The following is a 24517-nucleotide window of genomic DNA, read 5'->3' as shown; positions in this document are numbered from 1 at the left end:
GTTCTTCTTTGCCCTTCCAGGTCTTTTCTCTACCCTTTGCACCTGGCCCACTCTATAGGAAACTGATCTATATGGATTACATGAATGAGTTCTCTGTCTTTTGGCTTCCAGTTGGGTGAGTCAGTGGGATTCGTCAGCAGGAGACTGGAAAGTAGGAGAATGACATCTGGATTATTATTACTCCAGCTCCTGGCTGCAATCTTCCACCGAACATTACAGTGCCCTCCCAGCAGCTCTTTCCCACAGCTGTAGCAAGTCTCTAGACCCTGAGGGCTTCCTCTCCTTGTCCTCAATCCCAGGCTCAGAACGACAGTGGCTCTCTGCTCTCCCTAACTCTGAGATGCTTCAACATCCCATGTGAGTGTCTATTAACTCTGCCTTCATCTTTGTAAATAGTATTATCATTGAATTTCCTTCACTTTCCTTTTTTAAGTGTATAGGCTGGTTACTTTGGGAGGGGCCTGACTAATACTAAACCTAAGATGTGGGATTAAGTAGCAGACACAGATCACACAAATAGGATATTAGTTGAAGCAGTGCTCATTGCTATAACAAATAAGCCCTTAAATCCCAGTGACTTAAAGCAAGATTTATTAATTTCTCACTCATTCAACTCTAACTCAGAAGTTCCTGAGTAGCTGGTGGCTGTTCTGTAAGTGGTTCAAAAATCCAGATTACTTTGACCTTCTGACTTCACCATATTCAATATTTGATTCACAAGCTCACCCTGCTTGTTGGTGCCAATCTGGAAGAAAGAAAGAGTAGGAGGCTTCAAACATGGAGAGTTGTGTGCCAAGCCCGGAAGTGACAGGTTTCTCTACCACTCATATGCTTGCATTTGTGCAAATGCAGGAGAGGTCCAAAAAAGACATGTCCAGAATGATAAAGAAAATAGTTTGGGGAAGAAATTGTCATTAATACTTCAAGGAGTGGGTGTGACAGTACAAGCTCCAATCCAGAGCTTCCCATTCAGGACAGACCATATTTAATAACAAGAACAATTATCTGAGTTCAGGGTGGAGGGAAGAGAAAGTGAGAACAATTTGAATAATGTGGTAAATTCAACCCATGATTCCACCAAGACAGTATCTTCTCTGGAAATACCTCAAGATGAGAAATGCCAGCTGCTGCTGCCTGAGTCGGTCTCAGTGAGCATTTGTCCTTCATAATAGAAGCATCTCACTGCACACAATTCAAGTATTTAAGGACACAAAATGTTTCCATTAATTATCCCTATTTACTACATATGCATATGTATACATCATTATATTTAATCATAAATATTACCAAAATAGAATTATTTGAACAAAAATGTGCACTTTATGATTCACAATCTGAAAAATTTCAAGAGCCACTTCTATTGCACACCCCGTTTGCCACTGATTTGGAATTGCCCTCCGGTATCATCAGTGTCCACTCTTCTGAAAAGCTTTCTTTCCACTTGCACCTCTGTGGATTTCTCTCTAATACATGTGAGTTTTATAGTATTAGCACACACCCTCTAAGAATACAGACAGTGGGACTTTTTGCATTGCTATGTAAATCTGCAGATTCACTGCTCAATAAGTATTGACCTGTTGACTTTGCCTTTTTTCCACCTTGTAAGCATTTCCAATGATCCAGGAATTCGGAGAAAGAACACGCTTCATGAAGGAACTGTTCCCTAAACTAGCAACCTGGGGACTCATGCAAAAATGGGCTGACGCAAATGTTCTTTCAAGATTTAAGAACAAGATTTTGAATCCTGCTTCAGTAAGTAAAAAGCTCATGCATTCTCAGCTTGCTGATCATCTCCACAGCACACTTTCTTATAATTGTGTGGCCCAGATGAAAATATGAGTGGATTAAAAAAAAAAAAAGAATCTCAAATGTTAGGACATTGTCATAGTTATGACTCCCCTGAGTTAAGACACTAGCCATAGTAGTGAAGTCCCATCTCTGACTTCAAGGATCATAACTGGTGTGGATAGGTGATGCATGCATTATCAAACAAAATAAACAAGAGGATTATTTACAACAATTTATGATGTAAGGACTCAATTCAGTTAGTATGTTGGAATGAATCTTGGGATGGAAGAGGGGCAGTCAATCAGAAAAGGCCTCAATAGTGAAGAGTGGGTCAGATGAGGAGTGAGGGAATAGTATGCCAGACATGGAGATTAACCAGTCCAGAGCTTTGAGATCAGGATGATTTTGGAAAACCCAAAGAATAACAGGAGCCTGCGGGCTGCAGTGGAGACGCTGTACTTGAGGTGGGAAGGTAGTCATATAGGCCATGGGTGTTTCCGTGGCTTGCCCTGGAGAATCTTTTGAGCAGGACATGGAGAGTTGGGGTTGTGTTCTAGAGTAACAGGAAAAAATGTGTGTGTTTTGAAGGGGTGGGGAAGGAACAAAGGAAATTGCTGATCTGTTTGGGGATTTTCTATTTGTTTAAGGTTGTGATAAGGATGCCCTACCAGTTTTATTCAGGATAGACTTTCTCTGGGTGGAGGGAGAGTGATAAAAGTAGAAACTAGGAGATACCAACTAGGAGATAAGAAATGAAGACTCCGGGGCCTCCTTGGTGGCATAATGGGTTAAGCACATCACTCTGAATTTATTAGCAGCCTCGGTAGCACAAGCTTGATCCCCGGCCAGCCAGGGAGCTACCCACAAGGCACAGCAGACCTCTCCTATCTTGCCCGCTGCTCCCCTCAGCAGTATATTTCAGTCAGTCTGCCTGTTCTGTTCCCCACTCTGTCTCTGGTGAATCCTCTCCCTCGCATATTTCTGGCCTGTACCCCAGTTCTTGTATGCATAAATAAATAAATCTTAAAAAAAAAAAAAAAAGAAATGATGACTTGGACTACAGAGGTAGACCAAGAGCAGTGGTCAGATTGAGGACATATTTATAAATGAAGCTGTCAAGGTGTGCTGATGGTTACAGCCCAGTCTACCAAAGAAAGTTAGGATTCAGGGATGACACCCAGGTTTAGAGCTTTGGAAGGTCACTCTAGCTGAAATGGAGATGACTAGGAAATCAACCAGTGGTAGAAAATCCATGTATGGCACACCTGTCACTTTTAAAGTGTTGTGCTCTAGTCAACAGGCATTTAATGAGTGCTTGTTGAAAAAAAATAAATAATGGACCCTATCCTCAAAGAGTCTCTGGCTTCAGAAAGAAGTGTACATACAGACAGATCATCATCTGAGAGGAAGAAGACCCATAAGTCATCCTGGGAATAAAGGGAGAGACAAGTAACCCAGATTGCTGACTGGGAGGGCCTTTTGGAGATGCCATCTAACACTTGCAAGAGACAAATAAGTGTCAAGGAAGTTGGGAGGGGCAATCTGGCAGAACAAACACTATGAGCAAAGCACAGAGCTGGAACAGCATGACAACAAAGTTCTTAACTTTTCACCAGAACAAACTGTAAAAGCAAAAGCAGAGGGAGGCCAGGATGGAGCTAGAGATGTCAACAAGTCCCAATCATGAGTGGTGTCATACTGCCCCTTGTTCATCCTGGAAGCCTAAAAAGAGAGTCATTTAAGAGTTTAAGAAAGAAGTTCCTGCCAGGCCTAAAGGATTACAAACTCAATTTCTATGCATTCCAAATGTTCAAAAATGGTAAATGTCTATGTCAGTCAGTCAGACTGACTAAAACACACTGCTGAGGGGAGCAGCTGGTGAGACAGGCGAGGTCTGCTGTGCCATGTGGGTAGCTCCCTGGCCAGCTGGGGATCAAACTCATTTTGCCTTCAACTTCATTTCCCAGGGTTATCTCCATCATTGCATGTCTGCCATTTCTTGGTCTAGCAGGTGTGAAGTCTTATTCTTTATGAAATGCCTGCATTCTACAGAGACAAGATTGAGCATGGAATGTGGAATCTATAGTGTTCTCAGCTAGAATTTCAACATAGTATTCTCAGGATAAAAAGATCCACCCCCAAGCCCACCACCATGGTATACCCCAATGGTTATTTAGTATCAACTGTGTTTTCATCAATGGGAATGACTTACTAAGAAATCCAGTGATTGTTCAGTTATGAATGACTGGACATTAAATCAAGTACAATATTTAAAACTCTCCAAAATTCTAGTAGCCAGAATTGGTTGAGTTTTTATCTTTATCCCAGTTATACAACTGAGCAATTTTCTTGTTCTAACTCAGGATGTTCTCCAAACAATCCCAAGAGATATTTCATTGGATAAATGAGGAACTTTGTCATAATTAATTAACTTGCCCAGGATCATACAACTAACAAATACAAGAGCTAAGATTTAACTACAGGCAATTTTACCTTAGTGCTTACATACTTAATAAGTTTACCTTTTTGATCCTCCAATCTAGAACCTGCTTCCATCAGATTTAAGTCACCACTAAATTAAAAAAAAAAATACTAACAAGAACCCCCTTTGTGTTCAGAGCTCCACTGATCTGCTGAGGACACTAGCTAAATTTTGTCCTTAACTCTAGTTCAAAAGGTCTCCATCTGCTTTTGACCATATGTTACATATTCTGCTTGTGCCTTTACTTGGGGATCCTTTTCCAAAAGAAATCTGTGAGCCCCATGAAGTTACATACAAATATTGAAACTATGTGTTCTTCTCTTCTGGAAATAATCCGTAACTTATTCTGAAGATCCATAAAAGATTTGAAGTATTCTTAAACAAACTCTTCTCTTACTGAAAACTTTCTAAATCCCAACATTTAAGTTCAATTATTCTGCCATAAATCTCTCCTGCCTATGGTCATCTTCCCAAACTGATCTCTGGGGCTTATGTATTCTACCCCAGATATTTCAATAATTCCAATGTGTGTGTTGATAGAAGCTAGAACTTATCCCTGAAGATGAAAATGAGTTTGTTTTATTTATTAACACTTTGCAAAAGCTATAGGGGTTCTCTTCTTTTGCAGTTTATTAAGCATTCTGTCAGTGCAGCCACCACATGCATACATGCAAGCCCAGCACACATTACCATGCACACACGACACTACATACATATGTAAGCACACAAACAAGTCAGGCCAAAATAAATAGTAATTTTAAAAATCCCAGTAATTTATAATCCAAGGAAAATATGAATAAGTCATGTGGTACAATATTAGTTACAGCCAGGTGTGCATACACCAGGGTCAAGCCACATGCAATGTTGCCACCTGTGTGACCCAGGGAAAGTTAGTCAGCTGTGCCTCAGTTTGCCACATTTGTCATTACCTCAATTTACGTATAATGTTCTTGAGTAAAAGTCACACTTGAAGAAGATTCATTAGACCCTTGTACATTCATTCTGTACCCTATTTAATGCTTAAGTTCATCTTTTGCTCACTCTGACTTATAATTCATGTATTCTGCATGGTTTTGAGAATAAAGTATCTTGACCTGAAAAAAATATGTGACTCTATATCTCTAGAACTGAGAATCTAAAACATACTGCCATCCCCCATTAGTTATAGTCATAGAATTAGGCTGATATAACCCAAGCTCTATTTACCCTGGAAAAACTAAGTAAAGCCCAGAGGAGTAATGTGCCTTGTCCAACATCACACTGTAAGTTCATGATAAAGCTAGGACGAGAACTCCAAACTTCCAATACCCAGCCCAGTCTTCTTAGCAAACACTAATTGCCTATTATTGCTTCAGGGTCAGGTGGCTACAGAGATGATTAAAGCACAGCCACCACCCACACATATAACACAGTCTGACACATGGCATGGACAGCCAGCAGAGAGCCCACGGCAATGGCCCCTGTCTTGTTTGAGCCTAGGTCTGAATGGAAAGTAAATGATGTTGTTTTCCCAACCTGAGCTTTTGGCGAGTTGATTCCCAGTTACTCAGTACCAATAATCTAGAGAGCTTCTAATCCTTCACCAGTGCCAGTTCCCGGGGGAAATTTGCACATTCAAAGATGAGGATGCTTTTGAAGAGGAAAATGGTTGAAGAGAAACCAAACCAATGATTTAAATCTAAAGGAAAGATATTATGTATTTAGTAAAATGTCTGGAGGTGAGGGTTCCAGGACTTGCTCAATAGTTTTGTAATTTCAAACCATTTAGATCGATGTCTCTCACTTTCACTTTCATCTTTCCTTCATTTTCTCAGATCGGCTGCCCTATTTAAGTGTCACAATTTCACAAAACCATAGTTAAAGGCAAGAAGTAGGAAATGAAGATGGTATAAGGATAGGGGGTGAGGAGGCAATTCTGGAGGAGATGGTGGGAAGAGAGCTTATGCCCATGTACTCTCCATTCTTGAAGAAGGAGAAATGTGCCCCAGGTATCGAGAAAACATCTCAGATGTCACTGGGCAGAAACAGGTCATATGACTGCCCTGTTGCCACGAAGGATGACAGAATGTGAATTTGGTTCTGGCTCTTTTAACCTAATGATTAGGGGCAAGCAAGGAGAGACCAGCTTTGAGATGACTCTTGGTAGCCAGTCAAAAATGTCTGCCCCACCCAAATCATGTAAGTCTGTTCAGAAGACACACTGTCCTCTCCAGGAATTGAAACAGCTCTACTTACAGTCAACATCCAGGGATTTGCAAAATCTCTGGTCTCCAACCTAAGAACACTTCCCCAAACAAATCAACAGGGGAAAGCAACAAATCAGTTGGATTTCAGGGACACCTGCCAGTCTTCCAGGCATCACACTATCGGATTTCACATATGTCCTCAGTGGCCTATAATCATGAAACCCTGTAACTCGCTGGGTTGTGGGATTTTGCCACATATTAGGGCTCAGAATTCTACCAACCAGGATGATGTATTTCCAGCTCTAGAAAATCTTTGATTTGGTCATCAGCCAGGCAGCAGAATCTTGTCATTCTCAGAATCTCAGTCCTATCCCCGTTATTTCTCAGAAATCAAGTGTTGGAAGAAACTTTCAAACACCCAAAAGAAGGGTCAAGCCAGTACATCAATGTAGTCAGTTCCTATTAAATTGTCAGCTGCCAATCAGCCTCTCAGAATACCTGTGACTGCAAAACTAAGCTCTCAAAGCCAAGTTTGGGTCCACCCATTGCTGACTCGGCCCCTCCTCCCCCAGTCCTCACTTGGGAATATTCCAAGAGTCTGTGCCATGAGACTCATCTTCCCCGGTATGAGTAATCGAGGGGAGAGAGAGGGGAGAGTCAGAAATGCCCTGACAGGAAAGCTTGGCTACCTGCCAGAGGAACCTTACACTCCTTTCCTCTCACTCGCCTCCTGTTTTTTCCTTTTCCTCCTAAAGGAATAAAATCCGAGGGTAGGTGTTCAGTGTAGTCACCCAGGTGAGCCGTTTTGACTTGTCGACAGTAACTACTGCTCCAGCCCAACTCCCCGTGACTGACACACAAGCGTGTTATTTCAACATCTCTCTCAGAAAGCGACCTCCAGAAACCGCACCGCAGTATATTTGTCAATGTCCCTCTCGGCCCAGATGACACATTGTTGAGAAGTGAAAGTCCATAGCTCCAGAGTCCTTTAAACCCAGTTACACGCTTGACCTCTCTACTGGCCAAGTCAGTCACTGAGCTGCTCCTTCTTCTCTGTAAAATGAAAGGAAGGAGGCTAAAATCAGAATCACAGTACATTGTCCTATTGTCATGAGCATTTAAAAATATCAGGTCAACTATGGATGCTTTGGGGATGGGAGAGCTACAATGACTACACCCAAAGGGAGAATCCTCTATGATGAAAATACTAATAAGGCTGTAAAACAATGATACTTCATTAATAAAAAATTAATAATACATAGCAATATCAAGTCAGTAAAAGACTTAACTTACGGTGGTTCCTGGAACATGAGTAATTTAAAACAACCACTGACAATGAGGTCCGTATGTATGCTTAGACATGTGCGTGTTTACATAATGGATGTGTGTGTACATACAAACGTGTGTACATGTACACACATGTATGTTCACTCCTTCATTCATTTATATATTCAACAAATACATCCTGCCTACCAAATGCCCAGATGTGACTTACGTGCTGGTTATGTAAACAGTAAACAAAATCGATGGAATTGTAACTCCTACATTGTAGAATGGAGACAGACAATAAATAAAGACTTAAGATGTCACATGCCTATATAAGATTTAAAGAAAAATAAAACTGTAAGGGAGTAAGGAGAGTGGAGGGGTGAAGGTGCTAGTTTAGATAGAGGTAGTCTCTGGTGAGGGGGTATTTGAATGGAGACCTGAAAGACAGGAAGGAGGAAGCCAGGTGATGTCTGGGAAGGAGCCTTCCAAATGGAGAGAATAGCCCTTGTGTAGGCTGAGGGGAGGGGAACCACCTGGCCTGCTGAGGTCAGGGGAGAGGCCAGGAGAGCAGCAGAGAGAGCAAGAAGGACCTGATAGAAGGTGAGAGTCATAACTGAAGAAAACTTCCATGGACATTGTAGGCCAGATAAGGAAACTTGTTAGGAAGATGGTGGCCACTGGAGATTGTAGACAGAGTTGTGATGTTCTCTGAATTGTTTTTTCAAAGAATTACCCTGGCCAGACTGTAAAGAAGAGGACCAGCTAGAAGTCTACAGTGACAATTCAGCTGGGAAATTATGGTGCTTGAACTAAAGTGGTAGTAAAAGAAGTCTTGAGAGGATATTGATTAATGATAATGATAAATGTTGAAGTGAGAGCTGACTTTGACATTGCTGTTGGAAAAGATGTGCATGTAAAAGAAAGAAGTCAAGGATGACAGGTTTTTGAACTGAAAAACTTCTGGAATAGAATTAACACTCACTGTGACTGGAAGACTTTTGGGAGTGACCCTCACTCCTGGGATCCTCTCCAAACCCACCTGGTGCATTCCAGTCTTTCATCTCATCTTCTTTTGTGTGATTCTAAAATTTATTTTAGGTATTAGTGCTCATTTCCAAGCAAAACTACAAACTCCTTGAAAACAGGGATAAAGCCTTGTTCTGCTTTTGTTTCCCCAACTAGACATACCACAATTCAAACTGCTCAGAGCTTATGATGATTATGAGATTTGGGAGACTGAATTGAAAGCTTGGACATCATCTAAGGGAGAATGTTTGGAAAGAAATGAAACTTGTCAGTATCCAGAGCTCAGCCTGAACTCAGGCTACCCAATGTGCCCATGAAACCAAGAGGCATACCAGAAAGCACATTTATCCTGTTCTAGTGGGAAAAAGAAATAGACTAAAAAGTTCACGTTGTCATGTGGATTTGCTATGATTCTTTCCCTGGAACCAAAGCACGACAAGATGAGTCATGATTAGAAACCATTTGATTTGATTTTATTGCTGGGAGAAGTCATTTTTTTCAGGAACTAGACAATAATTGAGCTCCTCAGAACATAGTATAGTTTCTGGAAGAGGGATCATGGCAATACAAATTACCATTTATAAGTGTTGGAGTTATTTCTCCAACCTACATAACCTTATGACATTTCCCATGTATTTTATTGGGGCCAGATCTCTGCTTAAGTAGAATTGTTGTACCACCCACTAGAGCTTCTCAGGTTAGCCTTTCAGGGCTGAAAGATGCCCAGTTACCAGTGATGAACAGACACATGGGGTTACTCCTGCATTATGCAGAGCCCAGAGGGGCAATTTAGGTTTTTCTTTTCTCTTAGGCATATTTTGGTAGAAAATCTGCCATTATGTGGATTTCTGACTGACGGAGAAATTGAGGATCCAAATATTCTAAGAACACCTAAGAAGAGAAAGCAAACATTGTACCAAAATGAACAATGATATAAAATATACATAAATAAATTATATTAAAATAAAAAAAACTTTTATATATAGATTACTATGTTTTGGATATCAGCTTCAGAGGCTACTAAAAATACCTATCACCAGTTTCATCTAGAAACACCAGAAGCATTTAGAAGACATGATGATTTCAAAAATGGTCACAAGAAATCTTGCAAAAATTCAACCCAAAAGGTGTGCGTTGATTGTTTGGAATTGCTTGGTGTAAAATAAAGAAATCAAGGATGACAGTGAGGTTTTCGAACTGAGAAACTCTTAACTGAAATTAACACTTACTGTGCCTGGAAGACTTTTGGGAGTGACCCTCACTCCTGGGCTCCTCTTCAAACCCATCCGGGTGCATTCCAGTCATTCATCTTGTCTTCTTTTGTGTGATTCTAAAATTTATTTTAGGTATTAGTGCTCATTTCTGAGCAAAGCTGCAAACTCCTTGAAGACAGGGATAAAGCCTTGTTCTGCTTTTGTTTCCCCAACTAGACATATCACATAATTCTGCATTGTTCTTCACAGTTGAGAAGCACTTCCACAAAGACTTGGGAGGAAAAGAAAACTCGCCTTCCGGGGCCTTTCTACACTTAGGCCTTTATACATATTATGCTCCTTGCGATGACCTCTTATCTTTGTGCCACAGATGAAGACACCAACACTCAGGAAGGCTACTGTCAACTGAGTCAGCAGTGGATGTCATAGTCAGGGCCTCTCTGACCACACTTCCCCCACAACCCCATTCTGCATCACGTCATGGGGACTGCCACTCAGGGATCTGGGTCCTTTGCTGTTGACATGGCTTCCAAATTGGTTGTACATCAAAATCACTTGTGAAGCTTCTCAGATGTCTAAGCCTCATCGCAGAGGTTCTGATTCCAAGGGTCCAGGGGTCTGAATTTTTGCTTCCTGCCAAGACCAGCCCCAGGCCAGCTTCAGGGAGCTCTGGATATCAAAGAGCTTCATATGAAGCGACAGGTATGAAGTGCTCTGGGCCTTAGACCTACAGTGTGTATTTCAAAAGACTAGCACTTCGAGTGTTTGTCATACCCAGCCTTTTTTGACAGGTAGTCCATGAAATTGGGGTAATGGAAAACTCACTGACCTTGTCATTCACGTTAAGACTTGGACCTAGCTGCTAAACCTCCCAGAGCTTAGCAGTCTCCATCAGTTAAAGTGGGATTCTAGAAACCACTTTCTGGCATGGGTTTCTAGAGGGGATGTTATTATTGTGGGTAGCCAATGCTAATCACATCCGGAGTTCAGAGGACATGTTCTGTGATCAGACTGCCTGTATTCATCTCCATTTTCTCTCACTGACTGTGATTTACTTCTAAGGGGAGTTACTTACATCTCTGTGCTTTAGTGCCATCTGTAAAAGGGGAGTCAATAATACTAGTATCAACTCAGAGATGATTAAAAGAATTTAATGAATAAACATACAAAATTCAGGTCTAGGCTTAATATTAATAAAGGCTAACTGGTATGTGGTTAGGGTCTATATATTCTCATTGGTACATATCTTAATACTCACCAGCACCTTTAAGATAAGTACCATTAGTTTCCCCATTTTACTAATGACACAACTGAATCATACTACCTTGCTCCAGATCTTACAGCTAGCAAATGATAGAAATAAATCCAGAACTTGGAAACTCCCAGAATTGTTGCTCTTCAATAGGTCTCATGCTCTTGTTGGGATAGTAACTGTCAGTACACAGTCCTGTACCTCCCTCTGATTCTAGGAGAGGTCTCATTGAAATACCTCATCAAACCCCTTGCTTTTCCTATAGAGTATCACTCAGGTTGGCAGGTGAGCCCAAAACAGCTTGAAAGAGAGGGGGAACTTTGGCTTATAACATTATACAGGTTTCAGGTGTGCCCTCATATATCAACTTATGTTAGGTTTGCCACCATCGGCTAGTTCCTGATTTGCCCACCACCCCTCCTCCTGCACTCTGGTAATCACTATTTAGATCTTACAGTCTGAAAGTTTGTTTTTGCTTTGTTTATGTGTGCATTTGTTTTGTGATTTTTTTTTCCCTTATCTACCATCCATGAGTGAAATTATATAGTATTTGTCTTTTTCCATCTAACTTATTTCACTAAGCACCACTAATACACATTTTTAAAATTCTGGAGACTTGGAGGAACTTTGACCAATCAGGACCCTGCATGTGCTCATTTCCTTGATTTTTGTTTTCTTTTCATCTCCAGCGTGAGCCTAAAAATACTTCCACTGTCCTCTGGCTTACACTCTGCTGCTGTAGGCTAGTAATTAATGCTACTCTCTCCAAAAGCAAGATCTTAATTCATACAAATGAGTCCCCAGGGCAGGAATGGTGATGCTTTGGTCCATTCTATAAGGTTCTTTTAGACTCAGAACATGCCACTTGCAGAAGGGACCTTATAGCAATAGAGGTCACAGAGTCCAACCCACTTTCGAGAAAGTGAAGCTCAGAGAACCCCAAGATGACATAGAGGTCAACCCAACACTCCCCCGTCTCTGGACCTCCATCTCCAGGCTGCTGAATCTCAGGGAGTGTTGTTTCTCACACTGCCCTTTCACATCGTAGCACCTTTGCTGGCACCATCGAAACTAGCTCTCCCATGGTCAGCCTTTACATTCTGATGTCCCCAGTGCAGAGAGATTTCTTGGAAATAGAGCCAACCCTTCCCGTAAGCATATTAACAGAACAGTGATTGCAGAGCGGGGCCTGGTGGAAACAAATCCCAGACATGTAAAATCTGACACCTTCACCGCCGTAAGTACCCACACTCCCTCTCAATTCCCACTCACTGCTCTTTCCAACCTTCAACATGTCCATAATTTTATTTGGGGGGAAACCACAACCAGCACTTACCACTAGGAGCCAAATACCCTGGCAGCAACTACGCTTTTAAAAAAGAGATGAAAAAATTGTCAAGACCTGTGGGGATTTCTAACACTTCCAGCGGGCCCCCCAAACCGGGTTACACCAAGCATAATATTTTATTTTTCTTTAAGAGCTTTCTTAATTGATTCCATATAAAAGACTTTGCAGGTAATGAGTTTTAAATAAATAATAATTATATTCCACCATCCTGTCTGGCCAAAAAACGAAGTGCCTTTTGCCTTCCCCAGGTAAGCACGGGATAGGAAAAAGGCTTGTGTGAAAATGTGGATCTCACTTCAAAAGGCAGGCCCTAGATTCTTACACTCAAACACACTCAACTCTAATGCAGACAGTCAATTTTGACTCAGTGGTTTGATGCCAACCATAGTGCTTGGTCTTGGTGGGATGGGGATGACGGGTTAAGAATGCTAAGAATAATTTAGATGACAAGTTCACTTGGGCTATGGGCTTTCTGGGCCACTGCACTCCCCAGAATGAGGCTTTCTAGTTCTCCAGGTTTTCCACATGCAGGAGCACCCACCCATTCCCCCTATCCTAGAAATGGTCTTTTGGGCTTTTTGTCAGTTCTCCGATTCCCTTCCTCTGAGGAATATGGTAATAGCTCACCTCCCATTCACTTAAATTTAGTTTATATCCGTGGATTTTGATTTGGTCAATGAAATGCAGGTGAAAGCATTGTTTCTCCATTCAGGCAAATGTCAATGTTTACTTTCAGTTCACTCTTCTCGTTAATTTCCAGTTGGTAGAGGCGCCATCAGCTTGGATTCTGGGGTAAAAGAGGTACAAAATAAAATCCTTAAATTACTGGTGAGAGACATAGCATGAGAAAAAAATAACCTTAATCGACCTTAATAAACCTTCCAAGATCTGACAGTTGCTTGTTGTACAGCATAGCCTAGCCTAAGCTGTCTGATCAAGCCCCTTCCACCAATTTACTTGGCCAACTCAAATCATCCTTTGGACCTTTACTTCATGGTTACTTTTCAAGAGAAGACTTTAATGGCTACCCTCTCTCCCAAGCGAGTTCCCCCAGACACCAAAGCCTCCCAACATAACACTTACCACATTATCAAGACTGTTGGTTTATTGGCAGGCTGTGAACTTCCTTTTTTACATTTATTTATTTATGTATATTTTACATCATTGTTTATTTTTAAACAATGTTTGCTTTCTTTTCTCAAGTGTAGTCCCCATAGCATTTCCATCACCAATTCACCTGTGCTTCTCCCTCCCCCTCCCCTGCAGGATGTCTCTGGTTTATAATTGTCTGTTTTTGTTTTGTTGTGTTTTTTTATTATTATTATTTTTTCCCTGATGTCTTATTTGGCCCCCCTATATTCCTCCTATAAGTGAAACAATCTGATATTTTTCTTTTTCCTTCTGACTTATTTCACTGAGCATAATTCCTTCTAGCTCCATCCATGTTGCTGCAAATGGCACGAGTTTGTCTTTTTTTGATTGCTGAATAGTATTCCATTGTGCATAAATACCACATTGTCTTGATCCAGTCATCTATTTTGGGGCATTTGGGTTGTTTCCAGGTTTTACCTATTATAAATAGTGCTTCAATAAAATATTATTGCAGGTATTCTTTTGAATCAATGCTTTTGTGAACTTCTTAACAGAAAAGGCTATACCTCATCCACCATTTTATCCCTAGTGTCTAGTGTAATATCTGATATAAGGTAACTATATCTACACACCCATATATAACTAGATCCATAGCTATTTGCTTACTTCATCTTCTAACCACTTGTCAAGTCACTTGCTAATACCATTTACTTAATGCATATCAGAAGATCTAAAGCATACACGTGTACATTCTTACTTGTGTAAGCTATAAACAATAAAATGGATGCACTATTATTTTATAACTAAATGATAGAATAGTAGTTGATCTTAAGAGAAAATCTAGATAAAATTAGTTGGTCTTAATGTCATTTATAAATTTGGCTATTGAAACAAAAGATCATCGGCTTTGATATCAAATGAGTCTCTGTTAAAGTCCCTGCTCCACCTACCTCTTATGGTTATTCCCAAAGGTTAAATAAGATGATGTGTATAATATGTGATGTGGACTCACTGGAATGAAAGAGATTATCAGCGTGATTATTATATTACTTATATGTTCACAGATTTTACGCTCTTGCTGCTAGATAAGAGGTAGCTAAGGGCACAGACTTTGACTTATTTACCTTGCCTCTCAGTTTCTAGACAGTACTTGGATTAGGCATGTGGAATGAGTAGATAAATGAATATGAGACTTGGAGTAAAAAAGAAAAAGGCGGTTCTCCTAGGTATCCATGACTTTACCAAGGCCAATGTAGTATAGAGAAATAAGATTTATACCATAAAAGTATGAATCATAAGGGATTATTCCTTCATTTAGTCATCTAACTATTTATTAAAGGGTTCAATATGCAATGCCTAATAACCAAAGCTATGCTTATAAGTGACAGACAACATTAGAAGTCCTGATGAAGAGATGTCATGACCAGCATATCATCTTCAGCTAATAGGTACTCTGTAAACATCAGTCACCTTTGCTTCCCCAAATCAGCACCTACTTTTTCTGCCTGTCAAATCTCTCTTGCTCCCTTCTTTTCTGTCTCTATCATTTCTATTTTGTAAAGATTGAGCAATCTGAGTTCAGATTCCTCATTCGCACTAAAATGTAAATGATTGATAGCAAAGAGGCCATTTGCAGAGATGTTTGAGATCAAAGAGATGAAGTTCTGATTATGAACTTATCACACCGGGAACATCAGAGTAAAAGGGAAAGATGGAATCTAAGAACAACCCACAAAGAATTATCCGGCCCCATGTCAATAGTTTCAAGACTGAGAAATCCTGCGAGTTAAGTATGCTCCCAGCATGAATCATCAGGTAACCACCTCAAGAGCAATATGCCATCTCCATAACCTGCATGTCTACTTTTCTCCAGAAAGAGGGTTTGTGTAGCCATTCTCATCAGCCTCTCATCAGCAGACACCTTAACCACTGCGTCCCCCATGGGTGTGTGGTGCTTGCCACACACTCACTGAAAAATTCTCACCTTCGTGATACCCCTGGGGGTGAGAGGTCAGTCATTGTTACTTATACTCCATAGACTAGAAAAGAAGGAAGCAATCCACCAAGGTTATTCAGAGGAAGAATCATAATCCCCATTCAGATTTGCCCCAACTCCAGAAACTAAGTTCTACCTACTGCTTTCCATTTCAGTCAGGAGTGCAAGCTCCAAAGGTTTGAAATTTTTAAGAAATATTCAGGGGCAGAGCAACAGTACAAATGCCACCAGTGTTGTTTGCAAAATGTCTGCATCCTGATGCCACATTTTAGGAACTAAAAAATTTCTACCTAGGCCAGGCTGGGTGGAAGGTAGAGTAACACATCCAAAGATGCCACTGTCTTATTCTTTTATTCTTTGTAAATATGTTACCTTAGATAGAAAAACCTGTATTGCTGGTGTGATTAAATTAAGCATCCTAGGGAGATGGAGCATAATTATCCGGGGGATTGGTGGTCGGGGAGGCAATCTATTTACACAGGTCTCCATAAGAAGGAGGGAGCAGGGTCAGGATCAGAGGATGTGATGATAGAAAGGCCATAGGAATATTGGACAGAAGTCAAGGAATGCAAATGGCCTCTGGAAGCTGGCAAGAGAAAGGAAAGAGATTTTCTCCTAGAGCCTTTAGAAGGAATATAGTCCCACAGAAACCTTGATTTTAGCCCAGTTTAACTGATTTCAGACATCAGACCTCCAGAGGTATAAAAGTAATAAATTATGTTGTTTTAAGCTACAGAGTTTATGGTAATTTGTGAAAAAAATAGTAGGAAATTAATATGTAGAGTTTCTGTATAAAATATAGGGCACCCAGTTAAATTTAAATTTCAGACAAACAACAAATGATTTTTAACATAAATATGTCGATTCAGTGTTTTCTTGTCCTATATCTTCACTGGCTAAATCTGGTAGCCCGGAGCAGTTTCTTCCCTTCCCACCTTGTCCCTGAGTCTCCATCATCCTCTTTTCCAACATGCTCAGTCAAATGGCATTATACCTGCCATTTTGGTGTTAGTCTATGTATGATTCAACAGAGAAAATTTGTTAAGACCTCAGACAAATAGCTCTGAGGGAAAGTTATTATTCTATATCATTGCCTATCAATTATTTATGGTTTATAATGCAATGCCATTTGTAATGGGTAATATGTTTTTCTATTGTGTCATAATATCATCCAACTCATCAGAACAACCATTGGAGAGATGGATTGGTCTAGTGCAAACAGCAGAGACTTTTTTAAAAATCTGTGTGCATTTTTGAACCTGAAAATTGTTGCTATTTTAGGTAAGACACAAAATTTTTCTTGGAATCCAAAGGGGAGATTTACTCTCCCTGACAAATATTTCCTATGACACATGCTGGTGGTAGCTTGAAGGAAGTCTAATGCTTGAGGTACAAAATTTAAGAGACTTTCATGAATAGGTGCTGTCCTGGCACTGGCATGACCTGGGGAATGAGTGCTGTCTTTAATTTTGCAATCTCTGTGGTCTCATGTGCATCTCTATAGTGCTGGTCCTTCTAAGAAGACTCATGTCATAGCTAATCTGCACACAATCATGCCCTACAGGAACAGGCCCAAAAAGCTGCAAAATCATCAAGACCCACTTAGCTGAGTGACTGCAGTAGACATTTATTTGCCATCTAGCAACTTCTGCACCTGTCCCTTACCAGGCTGCACCTCACTTCCAGTTCCAGGACCAGGCCACTAACCCTGGCTAGACTAAACAAATCAGTGACCACAGTGACTGGCCACTTAATTCAGGCCTTAGCCAGTCATCAGATGAGGTGGTCCTGGCTACCAGGTACAGACACACAGTAAAGTGAAGTTCATGCCTTTTGACCCAGGAGTAGGGAAAAAGAATTCCTTTAATCCAGAAGATGTTAAATACAAAATGAAAAGACTGGAGCCTCTGCAGCCATTTTATTACCGTGGGGAAAGCTAACCCGAGAATGAAGTTATCACATACACAAAGGTAAAGGTGAGAGAATCATAAAAATGAAGCCACAATCTTCATGAAATGTCACCTAAGAACTTCTGGACTATTCCACTATACACACAAAAATGAATTCAGATTAGTACTTTGGTTGTATCCAAGCAGGGAAAAGAGCTAGTTCAAATGCCCTGTGGTGGGTACGTGTTTGGTGTCTTCCAGGAGTGGCTACAAGTAAAAGTAACAGACAATGATGTCCTAGGGCAGACATCAGATCGTGTGGACCTTGATGGCTGTAGTAGGTTGAACACAATCCCACCAAAATTCATATTCACACAGAACCTATAAAAGTAACCATATTTGGAAGCAGGGTCCTTGAAGATGTAATCAGGATAGGATGAAAGTCATATTGAATTAGGCCTGAGTCCAATATGACTGGTATAAGTAGAAGGAAATGTTCACACAGAGAGACAGACAAACAGCTAAGAAACACATGTGAAAACCAAGGTATAGTTTGGAGTGATGCAGCTGTAAGCCAAGGAATTCTCAGGATTGCCAGAAACTACCAAAAGCTAGGGAGACATGAAGAAGCATCCTCCATGAGAGCCTTTAAAAAGAGCATGACCCCGCCAGACTTCCAACCTCTAGAATTGAGGCGGGGGAATGAGCTTTCAAGCCATCGAGTTTGTGTTACTCTGTCACTTCAGCCCTATGACTATGCTGCCATTTCCTTGAGGTTTTGTTCCTTGGGGTTTAGTAGTCTTAAGCAGGCAGTGATATGATTTACATTTTAAATGGACCAAGCTGGTTGCAGCATGGAGAGTAATCAGGATTTCAGAGGGGGCTTCAAGGAGACCAGTTTAACATGTTACTGAGGTGACCCAAGTCAAAATTAATAATGGTGACAAAATCTGGGCTGTAGCAGTTGAGAGAGAGGAACATTATCAGATTGGGGAGAATTCTCTCAAAAGTCATTTGCTTTGGGCCTCCCCTGGTGGCGCAGGCGGTTGAGCACTGCACTGTGCAGCTGTCCGCAGCCTCTGCAGTGCCGGTTCGATCCCGGCCAGCCAGCGAGGGTCCCACATGGCACAGCAGACCTCTCCTGTCTCGCGCCCGCTGCTCCCCTCAGCAGTGTATTTCGTCAGTCTGCCTGTTCTGTTCCCCGCTCTGTCTCTGGTGAATCCTCTCAACCTCCCGCACATTTGGACTGTACCCCAGTTCTTGTCTAAATAAATAAATCTTAAAAAAAAAAAGTAATTTCCTTCCCTTTGTTGTGTGTGTGTCTATGTGTGTGTGCCTCACATGCATATTTACTGTTTCATTGTTGCTTGTCTCACTTCTTGACTCATTTGAGCCCTGCCCAGATCAGATCCTGGGCTTCCTCCCCACACTACCCAACCAGCGCCCCACCCCATATCTTCAGATATCTTCCTTAAAGGATAAATATCCTTTGGACTGTCTAAGGAAGAACATGAATGCACTGTCCAGCAGTCTCCGTTCTTTCCCTCTGAATAAAGTTTCCTCCTAGCTGAGCCCACCGTCAGCACTGGATCAGACACGATCAAGCAGACGCGAGCTAGCCTTCCCTCTCTGGGTCTGTCACTCATTTTCATTGAAAGATCGTGCAGAATCTTTCAATTCAAAGATTCTGGTCTTTGAATTGGTGCCCCTTCCAATTCAAAGCTTGATTACTGTAGCCTAAGATTTTGTGGAATAATAAGGAGAAGCAGCAGCAGGAGGAGGAGAAACGGAGGAGGAAGGGGTGAGGAGCAGAAGGAGGGAAAGAGAAGAGAGAGAAGAGGAGACAGCAGCTGGAGCAGCAGCAGCCACCTATTTATGAAGCCAAGATGAAAATTCTTCACCACCATAAACTCCAGTGTGTGAGGCTTTAGAAAGTGGGTGATGAAGAAATACCTCCATGGAAGCCCCCCAGAGAGTCCCAAGCTCAGAGCCGTGTTCTCTATGTCCCTGGCTTCTGATCCCCAGAACTGTCCCTAAAAGGGCAGCAAAGATGCTGTCTCACAAGCTGCAGTCTGAAGCCAGCTGTCTGTTCTGTTCTTGGCTAATCTGAGCCTAGGCGAGCCCTCCAGGCCCTGTGGCCCAGTGTTCCTGTTTGCTGTCTCTTGAGGCACACTGGGAAGTAACCTCAGCTGTCCCCTTGGCCATCAGTGGAACCTCATGCATTTTAAGGAGCAGACCTGCGGCGGCCCAGGGCAGCCTGCCCTGCACCGGTGTCTTCACTCCCGGGGCCCAGCCTGAATAGCAATGAGCCACATCCCATTAGTGGCTTTCTGTTTCACTCATTACCATGAGTTTTTCATCTCTCCTGGTGTTTAGAAAAATATCATTTCCATTTTCAGGAGAAACAACCGACTCTGCCTTGTACTTGAGAATTTGCGAGGCATTGATTTTTATCATTGCCGCAGTTTCTTTATTGTGCTACATTTTATTTAGACTTTTAAAAACTCTTTACTTATGCAACTTTTATTGGGGTTATTTTCTAGCTAAGGGGTGGGGAGAGAATCACAGAATATTCTAAATATCAAAAGGGGGTGTGCCATCTATTCCAATATGGGTATAGTTCTTAAAAGAAAGAGAGTTACCCAAAGAAAGAGTGGATGGAGAAGTGACTACAAATGAACAAACTCACCAAGAAGGAGAAATGATACCATTCAGATCTTTCTGGTTGAGCCCAAGGAATAAGGACATGGGCAGTAAGCAGACGGTCTCTCCCCCGGGCCACCAGCCTGGCTGCCTCTTAATCCACAGGAGATCCCCAATGAAGTCATGGGGAGATGGGAAATTAATTCTGAACAAGCCTCAGGACAGGGCAGTGTAGATTGTAAAGAGAGAGACAACAGACCCACTGCCAGCCTCCCACGCACTATCCCAGGGAGCCTCCCATTTGCCCTCCAGGGTAAAGTTAGCAGCCTCATTTAGAATGTGGAAAGGGGCTGAGTACCAGCCCAGCCCCAAACTCAAAACTGTCAAGAAGACGACTCCATAATTTTCCCAGGGCTACTGTCTGATTAGGAAGTTTCCAAAGCCAAGTTCTCCATACAGTCCATATATCTTCATAACAGGGATGATCACATTTTCCATGGGAGGAAATGAGTTGATGCCTTACAAACACTTGCACACTGATCTCATTTGATTGTCCCAACCTAATCACAAGGTAAATATTTCATCCCTGCCTTATGAATAAGGAAATGGAGATGGACATCCCAGGCATCATGTCTGGTGGCCCAGGACACACTGTTCTGTGGCCACTGTGGGGTTAAACCACTTGAATTCAAGTATGGATGCTGTCACTTTCCAACCTGGTTACCTCAGGCAAGATGCATGTTCTTTCTACATCTCAGTTTCTACATCTGGGGATTGGATGAAAACAGCGCAGAGAAGCCTATTCATTCATTCTGTAAGTATTTATTCAATATCTACTATGCAGCAAGCTCTGAGCAAGAATCCCTGCCCAGGATACATGCTAGTGGAGTCAGGAGTGGAGGGACATAAAACTGACTATGGTTTGAAGGTAGTGAGTGCTCAGAGGAATAGAACAGGGAATCAGGAATATCAAGGGAAGGGATTCCATTCAAGGAAGATGTCTCTATGAAGCCACATATAGGGAAGACCTCAGAGGGAGTGAGCTTTGTAGATATCTGGAAGAACTGCTTTGCAGGCAGAGGAAACAGCAAGTGTGGAGGTCCAGTGGGGGGATGGGCCATGATCTAGGCTCAGAGAGGCCATGTGACTGCACTGAAGACAGGAGAGGAGAGGGAAAGAAGAGGAGAGATGAAAGATGTTACCAAGAGGTGCAAGGTGAGGCGTAAATTATATAATGTCCTGTGGGGTCATTACAAGGACTTGTTTTTTTTTTCTATGAGAACATTTGGGAGTCTTTGGGGGTTGCACAGAGAGGAGCCCTGTCGGGGATGACCCTACTTGGGCCTGTTGGGACTAGATTGATTCGGGATGGCCCTTTAGGCAGCTCCCTGTGTTATCCAAGACAAGAGGATGGAGGCTTGGACCATGTGATAGTAACAGAGATGCCAAAAATGATGGAACTCACAATTTAATTTGAGAAAGAGCCACAGCAATTTGCGGACAGATTGCTGTCTATAGTGTGTGAGAAAAGAGTCAAGGACGAGACTACGAGTTTTCCAGCCTGGGTATCTTAAAAGAAGGGGGGCCTCTCAATGAGAAGAGGGAGCTCTGGCAGGTAATTTGCAGGATGAATGGAGAAATGAACATACAGCGTCTCCAGGCATGGTTCCTAGCACAGAACTTGTGCTCCACAACAGCTGGATAGTACTATCAATAGTAGTGTATCTTGGCTACTTGGTTAAATATTTCTCCTGATTGTTGCCCTCCCTATGAGCTTTCTCAGAAGTAGGTTGTTTTTATTTTTCATCCTACAGAATTTTGATATCCCAGTGCTTTACACTGACCACCTAAGTCCCCCCAACCCATCAAGTGAGCCATGAGCTAACCACTGGTGCCTCTACACATTCTGCCCTCTCTCCACAACACCTGTCCTTCCTCCCAGTTTCTCCATTGAAGCTAAGAGATGGAGTATGGACAAAGATGTGAACCAGAAGTAAGTGCTGATTCAGGCTTTAGTTTTGTTCAGAGAACATCCATTAATGCTCAAAGAAAATCCAGCTCATGTTACAAAAGAGGAAACCAAGGCCTTTAATACACCAGGCTGCTTCCTATCTGTTGTAGCCACACTTTGAAGATGGCTCCAAATTCACACCCTTGTGTAATCCTTTCTGTGTGTAGGCTGAACCTAATGCCCTTCTTCCAAAGAACAGAACAAGGCAAAGGTAATGTGAGGGACATCCAAGTTTAGTGTACAAAAATCTATAACCTCTCTCTCTCTTTGTCTCTCTTGCATCTTCTCACTAGTTCATTCTAAAGAAACAAGCTACTATGTTGTGAGCTGCCAAGGTTAGGAGCTAAAATGTCCTCCCAATGGCTAATAAGGAACTGAGGCCCTCAGTCCAACAGCCTGGAACATGTGCCAACAACCATGTGCATGGACGCCAATCCATTCTCAATCCAGCCACAGATGGCTGCAACCTGGCCAAAAACCTTCACTGGAGCTGGGTACAAAGCCCTGAGCCAGAGGATCAGATAAGCCAGGCCCAGATTCCTGACCTACAGAAACCCTGAGAGAACAAACATGGATTGCTTTAAGCTGTGAAATTATGGAGTAATAAATAGCTGTGACGACAGCTCAGAGCATTGACTCTCATTGCCCCCTCACCTAGGAACTCTCTTTTCACCCAGATCCTTCTGTGACTTGTTCCATCATTCAGCCTCTCAAATCACACCACCCTTCTCAGAATTCCCACCTTGGTCTACCCCATACTTAGCCCATTACTCTATTGCTCTGCATTTATTTACATTTCACTGGTTGAAAAGATTTATGTGTCTATCTTTTCCATCAAAATGAAAATTCATGAGAAGAGAGACACACCTGATGTGTCCATAGTAGAATGTCAGTTCCTAAAGCAGAGTTTGGCATAAAGTACCCACTCGATAATTCAGTGCCCAGTACATGAATGAATGAGTGAGTGAATGAATGAATGAAAATGAGTTAGCAATGAAAGGAATGAAGCAGCTCGAAAACATAATTTTTAAAAAGCTGTTGGCCAACATGTCAACATTTGTTCTCATGATTCACCCCATCTGTCTGCTTGAGACATTTAAATTTTGAAGGACACCAGAGTTGTTTGCTTTTTTTCAAAGATCACACCATAATTTCAATTTCCCTGCTTGAGTTTTCTGCAGATTTCAGCTTAATTTCAAGGTGTCAAAAACCCACATCCTCTTCCTTCTGGCTTCCCCTCTCTCTTTTCCTGCTCTATAACCCACCAACCAGTTTCAACTCATCTACCCTTTTAAGCAAAGAGTACTTAAAAGATTGTAAAGCTTATTGAACTCTTACGACACCACATTTATATTCGTTAAGTGCCAATGACTCAAAAACAGATTAGTCTCTCCCGAAATTCATGTGGTTTTACAAATTAGGGAGAAAGTTCTAACTCATAGTAGATGGCCAAGTTGTAAAAACTTGCGATGCACTTCTTTAAGGCGGTTGTTTTTTTTTTTTTCATTCTACTCCCTTTTAGTTTGTAGCTTCAGCAGAGAAATGAACTACATTCCTACTGAAAATAGAGAATAAAAGATCTTCCCCTTTTTAAGGGGAACTTCAGGAAAAAATAAAAAGAAATCTTACTTAGTCTTGAATGCAAATTATAAAGGAATATATACTTTAGTTAGACAGTAAAACATCCAAGCATGATCAGCAAAAGGTAAAGATGATCAATATGGGACGACAAAGCAAAATCTTTCCTCTGCTATTTTTAAGTTGCATGCCTACAGCAAAATACAGTCAAGGATTTTATGAAATAGTATTCATAGTAACAAAAAATGGATCAAAATGGCCAAAAGAGGATTAAATGCATTATATGTCTACAACACAACAGAATATTATATATCTAATAAAAATTATATTTTCAAAGAGTAAGAAAAGTACTAATACTTTAGTAAATTGAATTCATTCAAAGTAGCTCACATGAACAGTCTTATTTGATATACTTAACACCTTCTGGAGTGACTCTGCCTTCCCTTGCTCTCTTCACCATGAGCTCCTCTTTCTGCCTTCTCTGCTTCCTTGCTCCCCACTGTCTCCAGGAGTAACTCTATTCTTGCCAACCAGGATGTCTGGCATTTTAGTGAAACATGAACCTCTTTATAAGGCAGCAGAAGGATCTGACTTTGCTGTAGTTTGATTAAAAGGCCATGATTAGGTTGGAAGTTCAGACATCCAGAGGTGATGGGACTGCCTAGGGCGTACTTCCATGGCTTCTGTCCAGGGAGGCAGCATACACCCTGGAAAAGTCGTAGACTTGGGCATTGAAGTGAGGC

The 24517-nt window shown here is 41.6% G+C and overlaps 1 long non-coding RNA gene across 5 annotated transcripts in view; it reads right to left on the bottom strand.

Moving 5' to 3' along the window:
- Nucleotides 1–578: 578 nt before the first annotated feature.
- LOC129145264 (uncharacterized) overlaps nucleotides 579–24517 on the bottom strand; it is a 38180-nt gene continuing 14241 nt past the window's right edge. Inside the window, exons 3-6 of one of the 5 annotated variants that reach the window (XR_008550561.1) lie at nucleotides 13193–13352; nucleotides 9981–10081; nucleotides 8708–8807; nucleotides 7280–7509 (exon numbers count right to left, since the gene is read on the bottom strand). This is a non-coding gene — a long non-coding RNA (uncharacterized LOC129145264). Of the gene's footprint in view, nucleotides 746–7279; nucleotides 7510–8707; nucleotides 8808–9380; nucleotides 9643–9980; nucleotides 10082–11035; nucleotides 11062–13192; nucleotides 13353–24517 lie in introns of those variants that run through there. The other 4 variants (XR_008550560.1, XR_008550563.1, XR_008550562.1 and 1 more) reach the window with 4 other exon arrangements.

The sequence above is a fragment of the Talpa occidentalis genome, unplaced genomic scaffold, assembly GCF_014898055.3.
Source record: "Talpa occidentalis isolate TD23 unplaced genomic scaffold, MPIMG_talOcc4v2.1, whole genome shotgun sequence".
Classification (NCBI taxonomy): domain Eukaryota; kingdom Metazoa; phylum Chordata; class Mammalia; order Eulipotyphla; family Talpidae; genus Talpa; species Talpa occidentalis.
This window is presented reverse-complemented; position numbering and strand designations above follow the sequence as displayed.